Source organism: Mus musculus, chromosome 5 (genome assembly GCF_000001635.26).
Source record: "Mus musculus strain C57BL/6J chromosome 5, GRCm38.p6 C57BL/6J".
Classification (NCBI taxonomy): domain Eukaryota; kingdom Metazoa; phylum Chordata; class Mammalia; order Rodentia; family Muridae; genus Mus; species Mus musculus.
The window spans coordinates 126,715,051-126,740,345 of NC_000071.6; the positions used below are offsets into that span (position 1 = coordinate 126,715,051).

Genomic DNA, 25,295 nt, shown 5'->3' on the forward strand with positions numbered 1-25,295 from the left:
TGGGAATTTGATTTGTGCTTTACATGGGAATTCCGCATGTCCCTGCTCACAGTTAAGGTTTTTTGACTGGTCAATAAAGAGCCAGCAGCCAATGGCTGGGCAGGAGGATAGAGGTAGGACTTTGAGGATCCAGGGGAGGAAATGCAGGAGAGGGAGAAGGAGAAACACCAGGGAGGGAGGGAGGGAGGGAGGGAGGGAGGGAGGGAGGGAGGGAGGGAGGGAGGGAGGGAGGGAGGAAGGAAGGAAGGAAGGAAGGAAGGAAGGAAGATACAAATATGAGAGCTGTGGAAGACAGAGACCCAACCATGTAAGCATCAGGAAAAGCAGCCCCCAGGGGCCACTCTCCCATTGAGTCTGGGTTAGCAGAGATAAAGTCTAGATTTTAGAAAGTAATAACTCAAGAATATTGGAGGGGAGAGTGTGCTAGCCATGTGGAGGTTCAAGAGTGACCCAGCCATTGAGCTAGTTAAGACATATTAGAAAAAAAAAAATCAATGTGTGTGCGTGCCTTTCATCCATGAATCCAGAACACTTGGGCGGGTGCAGAGATGTGTGCACACCCACCAGGAGCATAGAGCAGACTTGGGCAATTTAGTGCTACAGAACTCACCCCCAAACTTTTTCAAACACCCTTGGTAAGGAGCTTGTGAAGAAGTGCTTCATGTCACCAGTCATCAGGGACTTAATGAAATGCAGCTACACACCCATCACACGGGCAAGAACGAATTCTGGAAAGGCCAAAAGTGGGTATGCGCTAAAAGGACGCCCAGACCACTTTGTGTCCATTGCACTCGTACGGCCCAGCCAACACTGTAGATAACACTGCTACTGCTTACAAAACTAAACAGTCTTAGTGCTCTGCCTGGCAAGTATGATTATTGAATTTACGAAAAGGAATTAAACATTTATGTCCACACGAGAACGTGCAAAAAGGGCAGGGGATGATGGTATAATTTATAGCTCTTTTGTTCACAACCATAAAGAACTTGGAAAATCGCAGAAATATCTTTTAGCAGGTGAATGGTGTGAGGGCCGTGCCTCCAGACAATGGAGCACTGAATGCTGGGAGGAAATGAGCTGTCAAGCCCAAGTGTGGAAGAGACTTGAGTATTATTTAGCAAAAGAAGACAGCCTGAAAGGCTATGGCTTTAGCAGGCAGCATCTGGGGAAGGCAAGACAGGGGAAATGGTAAATAGATGGGTGTCTCTCAAGGAGGCGTGGGAGGAAGGAATAGATCACAAACAGAAAACTTTACAGCAGGGGCTGGGCAGATGACTCAGTCACTACAAGTAGCTGCTGGGCAAGCATGAGGGCCTGAATTGCACTGCAGTATCCACAGTGAATAAGCCACATGTGATGAGAGCTTGTAATCAAAGCACTAGGGTGGTAGACACAGGCAGATGCCTGGGGCTGGCTTTTAAGGAAAGAGACCCAAGAGTGACATATGGTCTCTGTCTTAGTCGCTGTTGTATTGGTGTGAAGAGACCCCATATCCACAGCAGCTCTTGTAAAGGCAAACACTAACTGGGACTTGCTTACAGTTTCAGAAGTTTAATCCATTATCATCATCACAGGGAAAATGGTGCCACACAGGCAGACATGGTGCCGGAGAGGTAGCTCAGAGTTCTACAGCTGGTCCACAGGCAGCAGGCAGAGGGAGGGAGCTGTTGGGCCTGGCTTGGACTTCTGAAACCTCAAGGCAGGCCCCGTGAAACACTTCCTCAAACAAGGTCACAACTTCTAATCCCAGTCAAGTAGCACCACTTCCTAAGGAGCAAGCATCCAAATAGATGAGCTTATGAGATGGGGCCCATTCCTGTTCAAACCACCACAGTCTGCATTGTATGCACACAGAAGTGTGTAAACCATGAGTGGGCGGGAGAGAGAGTGAGAGAGACAGGCAGGGAAACAGACAGAGGGAGACAGAGAGCGAGAAAGAGATACAGAGAGACAGACAGAAACAGACAGAGGAGAGACAGGCAGACAGACATAGAGTTATAGCAATACAAACATGTTGCTAGTGCAATGGTGTGCCCATGTCATCATCCAAGTCTCAGCCCACAAGGAATACAGCACCACCGTATCCTCATTGTGAACTGCTCACTTTGGTAGTAGTTATACACACATGTAGTCAACTGTAATCCAGGTGATTCTCTGGCGAGAGACATTGACATGAAGAGGATATGTATCTGTGAGAACAGGGAGTGTGTGAACTTTTCTATCTTTTTGGTTCATTTTCTTCTCAAATCAGCTCTAAAAACTAAAGAGAAAAGAAATACAAACATTTTTTTTAACAGACCATGGGACGATTCTTTAATATTTAACCAAGAGATGACAATTTCTCACATAAAACTCCCTATTCTATATTTATAAACACCTAATTCTTAGTGGTCTAACGCTAGAAACAATCAAGGCAGAAATGTGATAATTCTCATTAACTTAGGTGGGTTGTGTGAGGTGTTGGTGTTAAATCATAATATCACACTTTATTATAGAGGCTTAAGTCTCAATGTTTGCATTAGGCCCTTGATTCTGGACATTCTGTGAATTCCCATACATACCAGAAATGAAATATCAGCCTATGTATATGTATATGTATATGTATATGTATATGTATATGTATATGATGTATATGATGTATATGATGTATATGTATGTGTGTGTATATGTGTGTATGTGTGTATATGTGTGTATGTGTGTATATGTGTATGTGTGTATGTGTGTATATGTGTATATGTGTATATGTGTATATATGTGTATATATGTGTATATATGTATATATATAGAGAGACAGAGAGAGTTAGAGGCAGAGATACACAGAGACAGATACACAGAGAGAGACCGAGACAGAAAGATATATAAATTATATAAATAGATTAGGTAGAGATATAGAGGTAGAAGTAGAGATAGAGATATAGAGATAATGAGGGATAGAGATATAGAGATGATATAGATGATATAATTAGGTAGAGATACAGATAGACATTAATACAAGTATAGATATAGATATGTATTATATTAATTGTATCAGCTGATATGTTAGTACAGCTTAATATGGTTGCATGTTCTCATGAGCATATCTGACTGCATCCACATGTTTCTTCAAAGCTGTTAGACATGTTTTATCGCTACCAACACAGAGCAAGAAGCAGAGTCTCACTAAAGAACCTCAAATAGAGAGTCTCAATAAAGAGCCACATTGTCACCTTTTTCTGCTAAGCTATCATCGTAGTGCAATGGTCCACACCCTTTCATATGGTCCCTCATGCTGTGATGATCCTCAACCATAAAATTGATGCCATTTCCTAACTGGAATCCCACCACTGTTATGAATCATAATGGGAATATATTTGAAGATAGATGTTTATCAAGGGTGTCATGCGTGACCCACAGGTTGAGATCCACTGTTGTGAACAGTGATGTAGAGATCAAAACAATGCTTTGTAGGGGCTGGAGAGGTGGCTCAGTGATAAGAACACTGGCTACTTGGCAGTTTGGTTCCCAATACACACATAGTGGCCCACAACCTTCTTTAACTCCATTTCCGGGAGATCAGACTCCCTCTTCTGGCCTCTGTTGGCACTGCACTCATGTGGTGCACCTACAGAAAGTGACATACATACACATAATTAAAAATAAAGTAAATAAACTCTGAAAAACTAATTATTATTATTATTGTTTTGGCCCTTGGCTTTTTGTTAGTGGGTTGGTGTCTCATTGTTTTGAGACAGGGTCTCTCTATGTAGACCAAGCTGATTTTGAACTCACAGGAACCCATCTGCCTCTGTCTCCCGAACTATGGGATTAAAGATAAGCACCACCATGCCCAGCCGAAGATATTCTAAAGAGATACTTGTAAAATTACACTAAGTGGGATTATAACATGATTTTGTTCTTTTTTAATAAAATATCTATCTCATCTTAACTAAATTTACTAAGGTTAGCTTGCAAAAGCCACTTTGTTAAGTTATTCCGGTCCAATGTGACTCTAATGTGCTGGCAGATAGAAAGGCATCACAGTTAATAATTCTGCATAGCCTGCCAGTCTCTGAGCACCCAAAGCAACACTTTGAACCAAAGTCTCAAGCACAGGCATGGCTTTCCCAGCTCACAAGGTGGAACACAGATTCTGCTTGTGTGAAAGACAGACAACAGTCATAAAGTTGCACTGACTGCCCACTCCTTGGGAACCACAAACCTCCTCAATTTTCTTACATACCAGAAACCCCAGAACTGCCTGCCACCTTGCCATCCAAATCTTGGCTTGAGCAGGGTATGATAGAGTACAGCATTCTAAAGGGATGCTCACGACCCTACATGGGATCAAGTGATTGACTATAGGGTTTGCAGAAGGCTAGTTCACAGTTAAGATTTCTGACTATGCAACAGTCAACTAAAAATCCAAGGCATGAGGTGCCCAGGTTCCAGTCCCTTCCCTTGAATGTCTGCCCTCAGCCACTGCCAGGAGCTGCTGAGACACCTTCTCAGCACTACTGCCATTGCTGGTACAGCTGCTAATAATGCTTCTGCCTCTACAGCCACCCAGCTGACGTCCCTGCTCATGCTTCTGTGGGTTGTCCATTGCAGCCTCATTTCTGAACATGACTGAACACAGACAGAAGCACATTAACTCAGATTTAAAATTCTGTACATAATGCATGCCATGTTATTCTATACATACACAGCTTTTTGCTCTTACAGAATCAGACTTTTATGGTTTTTTTTTTAATTTTTAATCTTTTCCTCCCATCCTTCCTCATGGTGTGAGTATCAAATGAGCATGCTGCTGTTTTGGATTGAGTTAGAATATATGATCTTAAAATTTGCTGTCTGTGTGGCTGGCTTAGAGTTTCACAAGAAAAACAAACAAACAAAACCACTAATGAATTTGAGTTTGGGATTAGGACAGGATTCTAAGAGTTTTGGAAATAGCCCCAAACAGGATACTATTTATTCAAAATGGTGTTCTCGGCGTTTGTGATTATAAAGCCTAATTATCAGTCAACTCTGAAAAACGTTGAAGGGTCTCAGCATTCTGTACTACTAAATATTTGAGCAAGGTTTCATTCTTTATGTAAAAATAAATGAGCATCTTTGTTTCGTTAGTTTGAACAAACGGTAAAGTATAGATAGAGATAGAGATATATAGATAGAGATAAATAGATAAATAGATATCCCCACCTACCCCAGGTTTCAGAAGTCCATCCAGGGATGCAATCTCCTGAGAGGGATGCTCATGCAGTGAGCACCTAGAATCTGGCAGGCCCCAGTAATAGATTTAAAGGCCAACCCTTGACATAGCTCATCAGAATCTGGCTTCTGCAACTTAATAACCAGCAACCTCGTCCCTCACCCAGCCCAGAGGCCAGTGCTCCCACAGGTGTAACACAGCCAGGCATGAGTGGCTTCGGACACTTGGCCTTGTATGTGTTTGCAAAGTGCAGGTCCCGAGAGCTTCCAAGGCTGGAATGTGGTATGATGATGTCTGTGAGCTCTATGGGTTCCTCACAGTTGGAAATGACCTTGTGATTCTGTCTCTCTCATCTGCTCTTTTGGATACTGGGAACCCAGCTCAACATGCAATGGGCCAAATCCACTTACTGCCTAACTTAAAGTGGAACCATCATTTAGGTTGTCAGTCTCAATTTGAGACGAAACCAACACTCCTATGCAGAGCAGAACCAAGGAGCCACGCACCTGTTTCCATAATTGACTCTAACAACTTTCCCTCCTAATTACACCTACCAGCACCTGCCACTCTCGCTCTCTTGAAAACAACTGTGGCTCTCTCCTCAAAGACACACTTCACCTCTGTTTTTGGAAGACATAGGGCATCCCAGGGAGGTGAATGAAGCACTCCTGCTAACACGTTGACCTGAGAGCTTCCTCTCTTTTCAGATGGCAACCTTGATTAAGCACCTCTGGAATTAGGAGACCTGAGTTCTTGAGTATAAAGGCGTCTGTGGGGTTGTCGTCAAACTCAATCTTGACTATCCATGCTCTGAGAATCTCAGTGTTTATACTGACCAGCTTAGCAACAGTCAATCAGGAGGCTTGACCTTCGAGTCTTGGTACTTCCCAGAAACTGTCACAGCCACCATGGCCAGAGTTCCTTGGTCTTAGCTTTCCACATGCTTTTTTATATTTTTTATTTTATTTTAATTTAAATACCTTTTGAATTGAAATAAAATTCCATTATCACTTATCCTTCCTTCCAGCCACGCCCATAACTCCACTCTCAACGTGCTATTTCTTCTTTGTTTATTATGTTACATATATATGTATGCAAGTATGTGTACGAACACACACACATATGTATAAAATAAACACATATACAACCTGCTGAGTCTGCTTTTGTTGTTTGCATGTGTGTGTGCTTTTAAGACTGCTTGCTTGCTTTGCATTAGACAGATGTCTTAGGGTTTTACTGCTGTGAACAGAAACCATGACTAAGGCAAGTCTTACAGGTTCAGAGGTTCAGTCCATTATCATCAAGGTGGGAGCATGGCAGTATCCAGGCAGGCATGGTGGAGGAGTTGCTGAGAGTTCTACATCTTCATCTGAAAGCCACTAGAAGACTGGCTCCCACGTGCTTAAGAGGAGGGTCTGTATCACTGCCCACTCCCACAGTGACACATTCCCTCCAACAAGGCCATACCTCCTACCAGTGTCACTTCCTGGGCCAAGCATATTCAAACCATCACAACAACCAATGCAGAGGTTTATTCCTTGGAAAGGCTAGTTATACTCCCAGCAGTTATTCCTTGCCTGTAGTTCTTTGTGTAAAGATGAGACCATGAAGATTCCCCCGTCCATGTTAACATATCCACTGGTACTGCCATTGTCACAGTCTAGGAGAGACTGACTCACAGCAGACGGCCTGGCAGTCCCGCTCTTACACTCTCCACCCCATCTCCTAAGACGTTCCCTGAGCCACTGATGCAGCATCTTTGATATAGGTGTATCCTTTTGGTCTGGGTTCTCCTCTGCACTGTACCCAATTGTGATTTTCTGTGATGGTCTCCATTTGCTGCAAAGAGAAGCTTTTTTTGATGGTGAGACGGTAGCTACAATTGTCCAGGCACAGTGGCTCCTGTACAAACACGGTCCATGGCCCCCAGTTCTGGAACTAGGAGATTTTCAGCTTCCCTTGATACATCCGCTGTCCATTGTCCTCTCCATCCTCAGACACAGCAGCGTGTCTCCCAGCTCACTGGAAGAGTGAAGCACAGGGTAGGCTAAATGAATGTATCATGAATGCATCACATAAGCACAGCAGTATAATTGAGCCAATCACCATACAGCTTGTAGTCTCACCCATCATAAACCTGGCTGAAGGGACCGTCCCTTCCCTCTGTTTCTAAGCTCTACACATAGAGGGGAGAGCTGTGCTAAAGAGAGTGATTTGGGATCATTCTCTGCCATTGACCACGTGATTTTATCATTCAGAGAGGGGACTCCATTACTTGAAAAATGTGAGCATCACGTGGAACATCTAGAAATTGATTAAGAAATCTACTCTTTCCTTCCTCCGTGTGGAAAAAGAAAAAAATCCAGACCAAAGCAGTAGAGAGAAAAGACAGTTTATTTTGGATCACAGTTTAAGATAGGAGAGAGTCTGGACATCAGGTGGGGTGAACATAGTGGCCCAACATGAGGTGGCTTGTCACTCTGCATCCACAGTCAGGAAACAGAGAAAGATGATGAGGGAGAGGGAAAAGGAGAAAGAGGGGAAAGAGGGAGAGGGAGGAGAGAGGGAGGGAGGAGAGGGTGAGGGTGAGGGAAGGGGAGAGCAAGAGAGAGAGAGAGAAGAGGTGGAAGATGGGAGGGGGATGAGGATGAGGGAGAGGGGAGAGGGATAGGAGCAGAGGAAGAGGGGGAGGAGAAGGTGGAGGGGGAAAGAAGAGAGGGAGTGGAAGATGGGAGGGAAGAGGGAGAGGGAAAAAAAGGAGAAAGTGAAGAGAGAGGGGGAGGAAAAGGTGGAGAGGGAAAGAAGAGAGGGAAGATGGGAGGGAAGAGGGAGAGGGAAAGAAAGGAGAAAGTGAAGAGAGAGGGGGAGGGGAAGAGAGGGGGGGGAAGAGAGAGGGAGGGGGAGGGGGAGATGCTGGTGCTCTGCTCACTTTCTCCTTTGTATCCAACCCAGAACCCCAGCCCATGGGTCATCTCTGCCACCCACATTCAGGGTGGGTTTTCCCTCCTCAGTTAAACCTTTCTGGAAAAATTCTTTCCTAGATGCATCCAGCGGTGTGTTTCCACGGGGATTATAAATCCAGTCCAGTTGACAATAAAGGTTAGCCACCACTCGGCCATCACACTCCCACTTGGCACTTCCTTCCATTCTGAGCACACCAGAATCGTCCTTGGGTAAGTCTCAGCCTCAGCGCCCTCCCTCAGCCTCCCCTTGGAGCACTTCTCTCTGCCCCACCCTCACTTTCTCACACCCTTGCCTTAGTCCTCCTATCCCAGACATGTCATTAGCCCTGCAGACTCCTCCACCAGCTGTGATGCCCATGCAGTCATGGCCACATCCTTTTGTTTACTATTACACCCCTGATATTTATTTAACTCACATCTGGCACAGAGAAGATGCACAGGAAAGTCTGGTTAAATGCAAAAGGTCAGGGACTAACAAAGACCAGGTGAGCTGCTTAGCACATACTGTTCCTGACACTGGGTTAAAGATTCAGTGGGTATTAATAGTTACCATAAAAGGGGAGAAGAGCAAGGCCTGCCAGATCCATGCTTGCTGTGCTTGAGCTGGCCAGAGTCCCTTTAAATATCACTCTATCCAGGGCCCTTAGATGTAAAGAGTTTCTTGTTTCCTACCTCTGATTTGGTCTAATCTGTTGGACTCAGCAGACCATAGCGATATCAAGTTTAATCACAGAGGCTGATCTCTGGCTGATTTTGGGAGGCTCTGTAACCAATTAGCCAATTATTGTGCAGCCAATTAAGTTACCACTTCCTTCCATACTGGCTGTCAGGTCCTGTTGATGGTTGGGGTTTTCAGAACCTGCCTCAGTCCAGAGGTCTGTTAGATTAGCAAATTGTGTTCGTGTTGAATTGCTCCATTCCGCTTTGTTTGTAATTACTCGGACAAACTGTTGGATTCAATTAAAGATCTTCCTTTGTGGTCAGAAGAGGCTGCTCTGGTAGCTACTTGGTTAGTTGGCTATGCTCAGCGAACCATGCTCCACATTAATATACAACTGAACCTATCTGCGGCTATTCTATAGGGGTCAGACTTTGTGGGCCAGAGGTACCTGGGTACTTACGGTTTCCACAGCCTTAGGACGCAGACACGGTCACGAGTTCTCAAGACGCCTTTGACTTGTAGCTGACAACTTCTGTCATCAGGCTCCCACTGGACATGCTTGGTCCTCCACTCTACCACCTCTCTGCTCTTTCCCTAATTGTCACACGTGTCCACAGGGGAAGACGATCTGGCCACAAATTCCATGTTCATTTAAGGATGACACAACATCCTGAATGATGAGTCACGTCTGTCCTCAGGAGAATGAGCCTCAAAGCCAGGCCTGCTGTCTGCCTCACAGGAGGACGGTTCCAAACTCTAAGCCATTCATCCTGAAAAACTACCACAGTAGCCAGAATGCTCCTTCCTCCTGGACAGGATGGAGCCTTTGCGGACTAGGAAACAAATGTTCATGGGAAGAAAGGTGATTAAAGGCTTCTTATTTAACCATGTACAGGACTACTACTGTAAAAAGAGCCTAAACCTGCTTACCCAGCTTTACCATCCAGTCCCTTGTGAAGGTCAAGGTGCCTGTTTGATCCTTCCCTGGAAGGTGTTTAAGCCACTTTATGTCCTGGAGTTACAAAGTAACTCTACACACGCCACACACACACACACACACACACACACACGCACACATGCACACACTCACACATATTCATGTAAACATATACATATGCACACACTCATGTATACACATGCACACACATGTACACATGCAGTAACTCATGCATACACATATGTAAGCACACGTGCACACATACATGCACATACATGCACACACATGCACACACATGTACACATGCACTAACTCATGTTCACACTCATATGCACACATGCACACACACAGATTTACACACACACTAACTTGTACACATACACACATATGCATACATGCAGAAATGCCAAAGTTCAACTTGGTGAACCCCTAAGTTCTTGTCGGAGTTGCTGATCAGGGCCAGATTAACTCAAAATCATATCGCTGAGAAGTCCATCAAAACAGGAGTGAAAATTCTCCAAAGCTGCAACCCTGGAGCTCTCTGGGCAGCTTGTAGGCAGATCCTTGGTTCTGAGAATGTCCTCCCTGCAGCCCGGTGGGCAGTCTGCTCCCTGAGCTATTGTCCTCCCCATCCCCTTCTGTAAAGCTGAGGGAGGTGGAGCCTTGCAAGTCTTAGCTTTCCCAGGTTTGCTTTCTCCTGAGTTGCAGGAGCAACCCCTCTCTCATAAAAAATGCTTCCATTTCAGTGGAAACTGCCGCCTTCACCGAGGCTCCTGCCCCATTGTTCACACCACTGCACCCAGCGCTGCCTGCAGCAACTCCTGTCACACTCAGACATGACACCACACAGTCACCAAGTCTTTGGGCATTATGTCCCCTCTCTGTTAGGTTACAGGGACTATTTTCACTTTTCCTTGCCAGCAGAAAATCTCAGAGTGTGGGCCATCCTCTCTGTTCTCTGCTGGGAAAGAATCCAGTAATTCTCGGGAACTAATGAATCTTCAGAGATGGAGGGAGACTTGAACTGGTGACTTCAGCATCTGCCTTACAGCAGCAGGTGGCAGCCAGCTATGGGGTGGGGGTACTGTTATCCAGTTCTGTGGTTATTATGTCTCCTCACTTCCATGGGAGAAAATTATACAAGTTATTTTATCAGATGAAGCTCTAGATGAACATATATTAATATATAACACAGTGCAGGCATTATGGCTACAAGAAGAGAAAATTGAGAATTATTTCTCATTTGGGAATCTGCGGTCCCAGAGACAAATAAATGGGAGCCACTTTCTTCTAGTCAGAGACGTCTTTTCTCTCCTGTTTCTGGTTTTCATAAATAATATTTGTTTTATATTAAATCACTAGTGCATAAAAATTACAATTTAATCTGTAAATCAAGAACTTAAAAGAGACCCAAAGTCAGCCCTCCTTGTTGAGGTCACTCAGTTCTTCCCTTCTAGTTAAAGTCAGCCATAGCCAGTGCCCAGTGGAACAGACATAGCTGTGGTCCTAAGAAACCATATGGTATGGACAGCAACAGAATGTGGGTGGGATTTAACCCATAAGCCTTGGTTGCCTGGCCCCTGGTGTAGATGGCCACCCCTCACTCCTGCCCAAAAGAATCAAGCTGAGAGTGTTCTGAGGACATTCAACTATAACTTTACCCATTCTGTTTCTCAGGCCAAATATCTTACCAGCTTGTGATTTCAGGTCACTGAGAGCTAAGACAGGGCATTGCAAGCTCATGTCTAACCTAGCCTTCAGAGAGAGTCCAAGGCCAACCTTGGCTACTTAGTAAAACTCTGCTTCCAAATGGAAAGTGGAAAGAGGGTTGGGGGAATAGCTCAGTGGTAGGGAGTTTGCCTGGCTTGGACAGGATCCTGGGTTCAGTTTCCAGTACAGGAAAACAACAAAAGCCATTATGTCCTCCCTGGCTCCTCATTTATGATGCATTCTAGCCAGTCTCACATCTACATTCCGGAATGCAGCAACATCTTACCTCCAAAGCTTAGTCCCTGGCCCCAGCTCTCATCCTCTTCTCTGTTACCTGGAAACATCCATCCTTAAGCCATGTTTTCCTGCCATTCTTGTTGTCTTCAGTTGACCCCACAGTCAGAGCAACCCCACTGAAATGACATAATATGGATTAATAATTACATACAATTAATAATTACATAAAGAGAGACTTTGTGTCCCGTCCCCCCACCCCGAGCCTCCTTTCATATGAAGGCGAAGGTTTTACAAAATAAAGACTCTAATGTGGTCTTCACTGACCAACCACTCCTCCCTCCCCTCTGTGATTACCTGGCCATGGTTCACCATCCTCTCCATCCTATCACATCGCTTCTTACAACAAAGCAGATGCCTCCACACCTCAGGATTCTGACACATGCTAGCTCTGTGCGATAGGTCATCTCTCTGGTCACCTTGACTGGACTAAGAGGCACCTAGGAGATTTGTATGGCAAGCCTCTGCATATGTCTGTGATAGAAATTTCTATCAGAAATTAAATCATGAGGGCTCCGCCTGGAAGAGTAGATGAACCCCTTTGTGAATTCACAATATGATGCCTTTATTAGGACATGATGAAGGCAAAAGATGGGGTCTAGCTCTAGGGGGGTCTCTGGTGTGTGTTGTGTGTGTGTGTGTGGGGGGGGAATGTTCTTCAGTGTATATCTTTTGCAGACTTCTTCCCATAGCCTTATTCCTTGCAGTTGCCTGTGGCAAGTTTTGTGTCAACTTGACACAAGATATGGTGATCTGGGAAGATGGTATGTCAACTGAGAAAATACTACCATTAGATTGGCTTGTAGACAAACCTGTAGGACATTTTTTAAATTAATAATTGATATGGGAGGTTCCAACCCACTGTGGGTGGGGCCATCCCCAGACAGTGGTATAACAAAGCAGGCTGAGGAAGCCATGAGGAGCAAGCCAGTAAGAAGCACTCCTCCATGGCCTCTGCATCAGCTCCTGACTTCTGGTTTCTGCCGTTAGTTGCTGTCCCGGCTTTGCTCAGTAGTGTATGGTGACATGTGTGTATGATGTAATTACCAGCCACCCCTCCACCTAAATTATTTTGGGTCATAATTTTTATCACAGGTACAGAAAGCTAAGAAAGACCCCTTTCTTGTTCCTGGCTGCTGTGATTAACTGCTCTGTGCCAAGATGCTCCTACTGCAATGGACTGATCTGCATAAAATGATAAATCTCCTTCGCCTTAGGTTGTTTTGTCAGGTTTAGGTCACTGCGATGAAGAATCCCTCCCCCACCCCCACCCCACCCCCACACCCTCTGCTGTAGCTCTCCCTGGGCACACAGCTTGCTCCTGAATATATATATTTAACTTTGCCATTTTCTTGGAAAACTTAGCTGAAAAGCCCATCTTCTCCCATCAGAGTGATGTCTCCGGTCTCCCGCTACATTCCCCTCCTTAGCTATTACTCACTCTCGCCATCTACATATTTTATTTATCGGTTGCTTTTTATTGTCTCACACCTTCCATTAGCATGTAAATTACACAGATGTGGGGATTTGTGTCCATGTTGTTATCTCTTCAAGATCCTGGAGTGTAGCTGTATGTGGAATAAATAGATAAATGGCTGGATGGCACTGTCAACCAGGAAGCTATTATACATAATCTTAAGATAGTTTCAACATATGGCTTATTCATGGGAGAAAAAACATATCCTTGTATCTCCAGGAATCAACAAAATAAAAGTTTAAATTCCATAACATCTCCTATCTACCCAGTTAATAAAGATATTTTTAAAATAAAGTGATGGCCCTCTACCAGTGAAGGGGCAATGAGGTGAGCATCTCTGTCACCGTCTCAAAGAAAGTTCCCACATATTTTCTGCCTAGAAGTTTGTTCACGCTGAGCAGATGGCTTAGCATTGTATATGCACCGTGGTCTAGCAACCCATTTTAATAAATCACCCCAGGAAGTAAGCAGACATGGGCACAAACAAAAATGAATATTCACTCAGCCGTCCTTGATGTTTCCTGAATTCCAATAGGAGTCATCTAAGTAACAACTGTCTCAATGGAATAAAAGGATCCCTGAGCCACAAACACAGGCCTGAGAAGGGCCACACTAATGTGGGGGAGGCATCTTGCAAAAGGTCCTGGTAGTCAGAGTTGACTTCAGTTCTCCATCCCTTAGTCGTGGCCTCCCCAGGACCAAGACGCAGGTCCCAACCCTCATTGTTCAACCACATGGCTTGTTTGGTAGTGGGAATGTGTAATTTTCTGAGCCTGCCCTCTAACAAGCTTAAAAGATTTTCTTTTCACCCTCTGCTGCGTGGCTATCTGGGTCAGTATTCTAATGCTGTGAAGAGACAACATGATCACAGCAACTCTTATAAAGGAGAGCATTTAACTGGGGCTTGCTTACATTTTCAAGGGTTTAGCCCATTATCACCATGGCAGGGAACATGGCAGCATGCAAGCAGACATGGTGCTGGAGAAGTATCTAAGAATTGTACATCCAGATCTGCAGGCAGCAAGGAGAGAGAGAACTAGTTGGCCATGTTTGGGCTCTTGGCATCTCAAAGCCCACCATCCCCAGTGTCACACTTCCTCCAACAAGGCCACACCTACCTCAACAAGGACACACAACTTAATCCTAAGTAGTGCCACTCAGTGATGACTAAGCATCCAAATATATGAGCCTATGGCTATCGTTCTTAAACCACCACAGTGATTTTTTTTACTGGGGACTCAGGAAGTGTGAGATAGGATGTCAGTGACAAACCAAAGTAAAAGCTTCATCCAAGCTCAGCTTAATGAAGTAATGGACTTCTTGGGCTTCCACAGAAGAATATGATGGAGGGGTTATACACAGAAGCATGATTTGGGGGTTCCTTACAGGAGTATGGGTGAGCCCCTAAGCATCACATCACTGAAAAGCACTCTGCCACCATAGAGAAAGTTCCCACCGCAGCACAGGTGGAGAAAGACTCTGGTCCAGTTGACTGAAGAACCCTAGAAATGGCGTGCAGCTGGGGTGAAAGTACATCCAACTGAGTGAGACACAGAAGGGAGTGGCCGGGATTTCAGATGAAAGTCTAATAACCCTCCCCACGCTGCCTCCTTCTATGAGGGAACGTCTATGTGTTGAAGGTGCCTTGTGGATGAGCTGCCCTGAAGACGGTAATGGCTGCAATGCTTAAACAACAGACCTCATAGTGCCCTTAAGGATAAGAACACAACAGGATGAGCTTGGCTCCCAGGAGAAAAATGAGACCCAGGGCCCAGAGGAGCCCAATGGAGCTACCCAGATGGACTCACAGCTTGGTCACGACCCCAGCTGACCAGACACCAGCTGGGTGGTGACAAATGACTGTCAACTTTTACAGCATTGCAGCTAAAGGTTCTTTATGACACACCAGTAAGCCAGCGCCACCATATGCTTTGTAACAGCAATGGTGGTGAATTGATTTTAAAAGTTATCAGGACAAGAAATGTGCCATATGTATGATTATCAGTAATCATCTCCATCGAGGTAGTGGGAGCCAGTGTTCAGGAGGATAGCGTATACCAGTTGAATAAGATCTATGGGATCTTTTAATTTTAATTTAAAAAAAATTTATGTATATAGGTATTGTGTGTGTGTGTGTGTGTGTGTGTGTGTGTGTGTGTGTGTGTATACATCACATGCATTCCTGGTGCCTGTGGAAGCCAGAAGAGGGTATCTGATTCTCTGGAGCTGGAATTAAAGATTCTTGTGGGCCACCATGGGAATTGAACTTAGGTCCTCTTCAAGAGCATCCAATAATCTTAACCTCTGAGTCATCTCTCCAGCACCTACCCTGGTAGCTTTGTTGATTAAACCCCATGGAATTGTGGCCAAGCACAGATGCGGAGATGGTTTTTCCAAGGAGAGTTGTGCTGTTATGCCACGATGACCACAAGACTCATAAACTTGGGAAGGAGACATCTCACTGATTGCTTTAGTGGAAGAGGGAGCAAGCTTTCCTTTATGGCTGCTTCCAATATTCTGATGGACCTTAAATGACCCATGCACTCTCTGCTTAGTTAGAGAGATGACACATGTCGTAGCACCTGTGAAGAGGTCAGAGGACAGCTTGCAGAAATCTGTCCTATCTTTCCACCATTTGTCCCAAGGATAGAGCTCCATATATCAGGCTTGGGTGCCTGCTGAGCCATTTAATCTATCCATGCATTCCCTTGGCTTCAGATATTCCAGCGGATAGAAGAAAAAGAAACTTCAGTGGGAGTGTTTTAAACTAACACAGAAAAGTGTGTGCACACAAGGCCCTGGGCTAGTGTGAAGTGTGTATAGTAGTCTCTGGGACAGCTTATATACACTTCCACTAACTGCCCTTGGACAGCAGGCCACACACAGAACCTCTAAGGAGGCATGGAGATTTGAGGCCACCCTCCTGATATAACACTGAGTCTTCCCTCCTGGTCACGTGTTACCCCGTGGCCTGAAATCTATAGCTGCTGTGTATTCAGTTTCTTTCTGCCACCAGGCAAGCTCAAGTTTAAAGTCCGTCAGTCATCAAGCCCTGCTTAACACCGACAATCTATGAAAACTCAAGTTCTGAGGCCAGCAAGATGACTCAGTGTGTGCCCGTACTTGTGGCCAAGCCCAAGCCTGACCGCCTGGCTTTGAAACCCAGGACTCACGAGCAGGAGGTGGGAACTGACACCTAGAGTCCTTTTCTGACTTCCCATGCACACCGTGACACATAGGCCCTCACACACCCGAAAAAAACATGATTTTATCTTTTAAAGAAATTCCAGTTCTGGTCATCCATTACTTTTGCTCTAAGTATTTTGTCTCTGGAGGTCAAGGCCCTGCAGTGTATTAACCCCTGTGTTGTTGCCTTTTCACTGCGGGAATTGTAGTGGCTTCGGCTGCCATCGCTGTCCCCTTCCTAGATGTCAATATCACGCTTTCTTGCTGTTCTTTGGTTTCTTGCTGAACCGGCAGCATAGGCTTCCTTGGGAGGTTTCTGGGGCATTCTACAGAAACCATTGCCCGCCGTCTCCAGCGGCTCCGATACACTGCCAAGTAAATTACAAGTTCATTATAGAGCCGAGCAGTTCTGAATGCAGAACAATTGGCCGTTTTTTTTTTCTTTCTTTCTTTCTTTCTTTTTTCTTTGCTGAGACAACACAGCTGAGAAGTAACCCACGAGGGTCTGAACCCAAGTCTGTGAAGGAAGGCTACAAACATTCTCATCCTGCCATGGTCCCTGCACTAGCAACGGATCGCAGTGCGGCTACACCACTGGAGCCCGTGACTTGTGTCGATCCATCAGCTCTGTGCAGCCTCTGGAAAAATGTATTTGTCAAAAAAACAAAAGCAAACCTGTCCTCGTGTTAATAGCTAGGCATCTCATATGCAGATTTGCTCTCAGGTCTTTCAGATTTCTTTTAAAATTTATTTCGGATTTGTTTTATGAGTTTATGTATATGAGTGTTTTCTCTATATGCATGCCTGTGTACTGTATATGTATTCCTAGTGTCCAAGAAAGCCAAAAAAGGCCTAGGTTACTGGGAACTGGAGTTACAGATGGCTGTGAGCTGCCATGGAGATGCTGAGAATGTGATCTGGGTCCTCTACAATAGCAGCCAGCCAGTACTCCTAACCACTGAGCGGTCCAGCCCATCTCTCTGGTTTCCTGATGTAGGTACCAAGCATTGGACATCCCTGAAAACTAGAGAACTTGTTTAATTATTATTGTTATACCCATAGGTGTACATACAGAATTTGCTGAGTCTATTTAGTGTATGCATGCATGTGTGTGTGGTTAGGGCTATCTACTTATTAGAGGTTCTTCGCTGGAGAAGACGACTCCCCCCCTTTCAGCAGCCATATAAATGGCGTTTATTTAAAGCTTTAACGGATGTCACCCCATTCTCATCCATAGCCCATGGTCCATCCTATCAACAGCACAGCTTCTAGGATACACCACAGGGAAGTGTGTGTCTCTGCATCTGGCTTATCTCGCACATCATCTGCATTGTCTCTCTCCAGCGTCAGGATTTCCTTTCTTACGTTAGGGCTGAACGATATAAATTATCCCAGCCATGATGGAAAGCATATGGAGGCTTCTTGAGACGTTGAAAATAGAATGATCACACAAGCTAGCATTCCCACATCGGAATATATATCCAAAGAAACGAAATTACTGTGTAAACAAGATATGTGTGTTCCCACATGCCCTGCAGCATTATTGACAATAGCAATATGGAACCAACCTAATGGTCCATGGATAGATGAATAGAGGAACACACACACACACACACACACACACACACACACACACACACACAGTGGTTGTTTGTTTTGTGAAACACAGCAAGTGTATTTTGAATTCTTAATGTTCTAACTATAAATAAAAAAGGAATGTGTAGCTTTCACAAATAGATGCGCTATAAATTGTCTTTATTGAAGTCAGATTTCACTGTCATAAAGTGCCCTACCCATCTGCCGTGTGTTTATCTGCCCATCCAGCCATTAATCTCTGCATATGTAAGGATACGGAATAGATAGATGGAATCATGGTCTCCAATATAGCTCCCGGTGACGTGGGAGAGGCTGAGATTCGTCTTTTTTTTTTTTTTTCTTCCTGTGTTTATAAATTTTATAATAGGTTTCCGTCGTTTTATATAAAAGCAAAAGAGCTTAAGCAAGCAATGTCTTCTATTCAACTAACAAGGAAAACCACAGCAGGGCTAGTGGGTTGCCCCGAGGAGGTACATTTCACACAAGCAGCCAGGAGGCCTGCAGAGGAGGAGGCAGCCTTGGCCCACGCCCGGAGCAGGAACTCCTAAGGTGGAAGAAAGGAAGCAAAGGCTGGAAAGCAAAGGTCCCAGGAAGCCCCAGAAGGGAAAGAGTGAAGGGCGGGTGCCTCTTGGGAGGGGGCAGGGCGAACACGTGTCACAAGCTGGTCTGCCAGCGCCACCTAGTGGGAATATCGGGACTGTCGCCTACGACTCTCGGGAAAGAGCAAAATTTTGTGCGGGAGGCGGGGGGGGGGGGGGGGGGGAGGTGGCGGGAGGGGGGGTGGCGGGGGTGGTGGTGGTGGTGGAGGGGTCGGGGGCGGAGGGATGAGGATGTGGGGCGGATATGAATGGATGGATCTGGAAAGTATATAATATTAAGTGCCGTGGCCTAAACACAGAAAAACAAGCAGCATGCTTTCTTTCTCATATGGGAATCCTCACTGCCCCTTTATGGTGTGTGTGTGTGTGTGTGTGTGTGTGTGTGTGTGTGTGTGCCTGATTGTGGGTAAATCCTAAGCAAGAAGGAGAAAAAAAAAAGGTGCCAAGGAAGGACATGTCTCGTGGGAATGGCAGCTTATATAGGGGGTTGTGGTGGGGAGGTTAGGAGCATTAAGAAGCAGTGTGGGAGTGATTGAGGAGACCCTACTAAAAGTACACCTTGTTCAAAAATACCTAATGAGATCTACTGCCTTGCGTAGTCACTTAAACATAAAATGAACTTTGGAAACGTCGTTCTGAGCATGCAGAAGGGGCCGAGAGAATGGAAGAACTGGAGGAAGAAGGGATGGGGGCATCACCTCCCGGTTTGGAAAGGCTTTGCACCTCAGTGCTCCCCTACAGCTGTGCTGACAACATAATCTGGTCCTGGTGTTAGGGAGGAGTTAAGGAAGCCCCACCCATCCCTAGGGATTTACAACTGGGGGAGGAAAAGTCGTTTTCTTCATTGGTGTAGCCCTGGTAAAGTGCACATACAATTCTATAAGCACTTCGCTGCCCTGTGGTCTTTTTTTAACAACCCTAACTCTTGAGGAGAAAGGGAAGGAGGAGATGGAGGTGTGATGGAAGCTTACTTGAAAGCAGATCAGCAGGGATGGTCAGGGGAGGGGGGACAAGAGAGAATAATGAGTAGTAAAGATGATCAAAATACACTGCACATACACATGAAAATGCTATAATAGGGCACATTATGAATAATTAATATATGCTAATACAAATAAAAGACAAAGGACAAAGGCACATCACTTTGACTAGTTGAGAAATTAAAGCCAGTTAGGAATCGGTACCATGGGCTCTGCAGTTAAAATAGGTCAAAACGCTACTCTGAAAGATCACGGGCACGTTGCTTGCTGTTTGCTTCAGGTGAGGCTGGCATATAGTTGGAGTGGTGGTTGGGTCAAGATGGACCGTAAGTTCTAACTCCGCTATGCTCTTAGAAGATGCCTCATCACTATTTAAGCCTTCCCTTTTAACCATGCTGGATTATTCTGGTGCCATAAATAATGAGCTTGCTGGCCATCACACAACAAGACTGTCCTTTCCTTCTACAATCCTCAAAGTCAACTGAGAAGACTGTTCTAGAAGGAATTAGAGACCCTACCCAGCAGAAAGGGAAGCCAAGCCCGCATAGGGCTGAGGCACGTTGAGATCCTGAAGCAGCCAGTGAGTGAAGTTCAAATTAAACAACTCTGACCTCCCTTAGCCACAAACCTTTCCGTAGTTCTCCAGTTCTGGAGAAAAGAGAGTTCCCTACGAAACAGCAGAGACCCAGAGCTCTCTGGAGTTCAGGAGTTCAGATCTGGTATTTCTAAGTAGAAGTGCAGAGTTTTAGAAAGATGCACATGGACTCTGGGAGCAGTCAGAGATCTTTCGAGGCTCGTGACATGAGCGTATTTATTATGAACGTTCAGTGATAAATGACCTGGCTCACCTGCCAGTATGGGCAATCTGTTAAAGCAAACAAATACAGAATCCTGATTATTTCACCAACTATGAAGATTTGCATCACGTTCTTCAGTAATTGTTCTCAATTTTGCTTTTCAGGGCTGATGGCCCCACGAAACAGAATTGTTCCAGGGACGAAGCCTTTGATGGATTGGCTGCTCTGCTGGCTGCTTTGGTAGAATGGGTCATAAATATTAACAGGCTGACAAACATGTCATGTCACACCTGTGACCAAGAAACACCCAGGCTTCTACCACTTTGTTCTTTTGATAGACACCATCTCCTTCTCTCCTGAACTTGCTCTGATGGGTCTATTCCTCCACCACCCTCCTCAGAGGACCAGGGTTCAGTTCCCAACACCCCTATCAGGTGACTCACAACTTCCTATAACTCCAGCTTCAGGGAGAATCTGATGCCCTCTTCTGGCCTCTGTGGGCATTACACTCATATGTAGATACCCATAGAGGCCTACAGAGACACATATGTAAAAAAAAAAAAAAATCATCTTTCAAAAACTATTATTAATTGATCTTAAAAGACTTTAGTTTTGATAATGCCCAGGTCCAGCAGGTTTATATGGTTTGTAATCTGAGATTTATTTCCTACCTTAATTCCTGAAGATGGTTTTCTCCTATTATTTGTAAAAGTTATATATTTTCACATTTGAATTTGACCAATATTAAGTGTTTATGTGTTCTGGTGTTGTTCAAGGTGCTGGAAAGATAGATGTCACCAAGTCCTCCGGCACCCTTCATCCTCTGATGAGGAAATCAGGTGAGGACACCAGAATACCTATTGGTGATGGAACCTATAAGGGGAGGATGAAGGGCAGCTAGCAAGAAAGGGATTAGGGAAGGACTCCTAGAATTCTGAATGAAGAGGAGCCAGCAGCATTTGTAAAGCAAAGGAAGAGTGTTTCCAGCCACAGGAAGAGGCAAGACAGAGACTCAGAGATGCAGAGGTTATTATTAAAAAATAATAATAAATTAAAAAAAAAAGCTGCAGCAAGAATCCACATTCCAGAGATGATGACTTAAAGCACACATACAAGCCAGCAGTGGGGAAGATGATGTCACAGTACTTGCCCTTCCCATATGCGGACCAGTGTCTAGAACCTATCTCAATGCTGGATGGGCATGGCAGCATGCCTATAATTGCGACCTTGGAGATGGAGATGAAAGATTTCCCAGAGCAGGTTGGTGAGGAGGAGTTGTCCTATTGGGTGAGCCCTGGGTTTGATTAAGAGATGTACCCTCTAATAAATAAGGTGGAGAGGCAATTGAGGATTATTCCCAACATCAACTTCAGGGCTCCACATACACATGTGTGTGCCCGTATACATGCAAAGATATGCATGCATAGCACATGTACATTGAAATAAGAAAGAAAATAACCATCCCTCTCACTTATGTGTACACTGCCTAGGGCCTCGGCACTTGAGGCACAGACAGTAAGATCAGATCATACAGAGAGCAGGCCACTACCTGAGGCTATAGAAGGAATTAAGGACATGGTGCTGTTGAGCATTGGAGGGACAAAGACCTCCCTCAGCTGAGACAATGCCGTTTTGAGGTTCAGACATGTTTTAAAAACCTACCCAGGTGGAGAAAGGACTGGTTGCCAGAGAGAGACCAGTCCATCCTGGTCCCTGTCCATCACACCAAAAAGGATGTCATTGAGACACAAGAAGACAGAACAACCACATGGACTGAGGGGTAGGAACTACAGACACCTGCAGACCTGTGGCTGAAGATTCTGCAGCCACACAGGACAGGGAGTAGGGGACATTCTCAGATTGGGTTTCTTACACCTTCCATTTTTCACACCCCAGGGAGACCATGGGGTTTCTGCTGAGAGTTAGATGCACTATAATTCAAGAGTTGTCCTGGGTAGCCCATGTGCATAGCTTGCTAGGGTGCTATGGTAGATCTACAACTCAGTAGGCATTATCATGCTTTTATGACTCCCCCACAAAAATGCACCATCACTTCTAGAGCTTTCTCAGAGTTTCTCCAACCATCATCATGAGTGTAGATTCCTCTCTCTCTCTCCCCCTCTCTCTCTCTTTACCCAGCGCTGAGGACTGAACCAGGACCTTGCACTTGCTATGCTTTACCACTTAGTTAAAAATCCTTAAACCCCCCCCCACTTTTAAAAAAAGATTTATTTATTTATTTATTTACTTTATGTGTATGAGTACACTGTTGCTGTCTTCAGACACACCAGAAGAAGGCATTGGATCCCATTACAGATGGTTGTAACCAACCGTGCGGTTGCTAGGAATTGAACTCACTACCTCAGGAAGAGCAGTCCGTTCTCCTAACTGCTGAGCCATCTCTCCAGCCCATGAGTGGAGTTTTAGTCATGCTAATAGAAATGTCATCCCTAACAATAGGGCAGATACCCGGGCAGCTTAGTGTGCTCTGGGAACCTGTCCAGCTTCAGCTAGTCAGTTCCCCACAAAACTTTGCCAATTCTTAGGCTACCTGGGCACTCTCAGGGCAGTGCTAACAGATAAAGGGCTGGTTCCTGGGCCTCTAGAGCCTCTGTCTGTAGCACACAGTCCTTACACACTTCAGTGAAACAATCTTCCCCAAGTGTAGCACTTGGACCTGATATGAACACAGATGGAGATGACAAAAGACAAGAGGTCCTTGGGAACCACTCGGCAACACCACAAATGAAAAGAGATTCCCAGGGTAGACCTTATGGGAAGTGGGTAAGCAAAACTCAACCAAACTGTGTTTTCTTTAAGACAGAGTGTTAGATGCCTGGAAATCAGGTTCTAAAGAGTTTTTGTACTGCTTTGCATAAGATGCCCGTGGAAAGACAAGCTGGTGACAGTTTTTGCAGAGCTGATTTCTCACCTTGGCCATAGGAATGATGCCAACAAAATCTGTCTGGAAGGTCACAGAGGTGAGCTCCTTGTTTGGGAGATTCTCAGCGGAGTGGTTCATTTCCCAAGTCACTTCTATAGTAAGATTTAATCGGAGGAACCATTTTCTCTAAAAGTCAAGCATTACTATTTAACTTAAAATCCCCAAAGCAGCAGAATGTCTGGAATATAGTGTGTTGCTCTGTTCTTCCCTGGTCAAGCAGAAGGATTTCATCATTAGTGACACCCTGCACAGCTATCTCCCTTCTACCCCCCCCCCCAACTTATGCTCTGCAGCTACACACAGGCTAAGTCCAGAATCATCTGATACCTACTCTCCTCCAGTACAGATGGGACCTTTCATTATGATCTTCAGTCAACCCCATTTTCCATTCACCATGCCCCAACCCAATGTGCCCTCCCTGGTCACAGCACTCTGAAGTGAGCATCTATAGATATTGATGTCTTAATGATGGCCAGCAGAATGATGCTCTTGTTAGAAATACTGAGCCTTGATTGGTGTCTGTGAATATCTCAGGTAGGTTCCAGGCACACTAGGTTGCTAAGCTCTGTCCCGTCCATTTTGAGAATATACTTTCAAAGTGTCATAGGCTGCTCTGCGTAGCTCCCTTCCCTCTGGAATTTAGAACTTTGGAATATTCTAGACAAAGGTGCTTAAGTGACTGGGTGACCAGAACTCAGTGAAAATAATAGTTAACTGGGAAGAGAAAACAGAGGAGAGAAAAAAAAAAGAGGAATGAGGTGGGGAAGAGGAAGGAGACTAGAGAGAGAAGAGAGATAAAGGAGAAAGAGATGGAGAGAGAAAGGGGAAGAAAGAGAAGGGGAACAAAGGAAAGAGAGATGGAGAGAAAGGACAAAGAAGAAATAAGGAAAAGAAGAGATGGGGACATAGGAGAAAGAAGGAAGAGGAGAAGGAAGAGGAGAAGGCTGAGGAGAAGGAAGAGACAGAGAGAAATCAGAGAGAAGGATGGGGGTTGGGGCAGGAGAGTAAAGGAGCTAGAGGAAGGCTAGAGAGAGCAAGAATGAACTACCTCTCTGAGAATACATTACACTAGGATGGTTGAGCCAATGGTCTTCAGAATGGCATGAAGGTCACAAGAGAAACTCCTAAAAGAGAGAGTGGACAGGCTGCCCAGGACCTGGACTCCTTCCAGATATAGGAATATTAGGATACCTTTGTTCCTTGAGCATTGACATTAATGCTGACCAGAAGTCACGTAAACGCTGAACAGTGGCTTCATTAAACCAAAGTCCCCGAGCAGAAATTGCTGGATACTTGCTGCAGTGTAGCATGAATGTCAATGATGGTTGGGGGGGGGGGGAGGCAGGCCAGACCATCTGGCAGAGTGTGTGAGGTCTGTCCGGTCCTCCTGTCTCTGTCATTAGCTTTCTGTGACCCCCCCCCCCAAAGTAAGTCATCTGACTTCTGGAAACTCTGTCCCCATTAGCCAGAAGAAGAAGGGGTTCAATTAGAGACATGGCTTTTAGACTATTTTAAATTGATCAGCCTTGTCTTGATTTGAAATTATTTATGCTGCACAGGGCCGTGGACTCCTACAGAGCCATAGAGCTGCATGCACATTTAACATTCAGCAATATCAACAATAGCAACTGTGCATGGGCTTGCCAAAAGAGCAGGCTGGGAGGGAGGCAATATGGAGAAGGGAAGAAAGGAGGGATGGAGGAGGAAGGGAGGGAGGGAGAGAGGAAGGCAGAAGAGAGGAAAAGGAGGGAGAATTCAGTAAGTACTAGAGAAAGAATCCTTGCTTTACTCACAGTGATTGGCCAGTGTTGACTCTGGATGGGCAAAGTGATGCTGTGACTCTTGGCATCTGGATGCTCTTGGTAATGAGTGTCTGTAACTAGAGGGCAGGTGACCTCAGGGCTTACAGGCTTTCAATCCATCTCCCTTATCTGCTGCTGGTGAATGCTGGTCGATTTCG

At 45.1% G+C, this 25,295-nt stretch overlaps 2 long non-coding RNA genes across 3 annotated transcripts in view; one reads left to right on the forward strand and one right to left on the reverse strand.

The window, feature by feature from the left end:
* Window positions 1–25,295, forward strand: part of 1700081B01Rik — a 43,165-nt gene that overhangs the window by 8,449 nt on the left and 9,421 nt on the right. Inside the window, exons 2-5 of one of the 2 annotated variants that reach the window (XR_377079.2) lie at window positions 8,233–8,364; window positions 20,556–20,631; window positions 20,730–20,825; window positions 21,168–21,230. This is a non-coding gene — a long non-coding RNA (RIKEN cDNA 1700081B01 gene). Of the gene's footprint in view, window positions 1–8,232; window positions 8,365–20,555; window positions 20,826–21,167; window positions 21,231–25,295 lie in introns of both variants that reach the window. The other variant, XR_377078.3, reaches the window with a different exon arrangement.
* On the reverse strand, window positions 6,701–12,234 carry Gm33347 (predicted gene, 33347). The gene is made up of 4 exons (NR_169115.1): window positions 12,054–12,234; window positions 11,749–11,875; window positions 9,276–9,648; window positions 6,701–7,213 (listed from the first exon to the last, which is right to left on the reverse strand). It is a non-coding gene; the product is annotated as a predicted gene, 33347 (long non-coding RNA).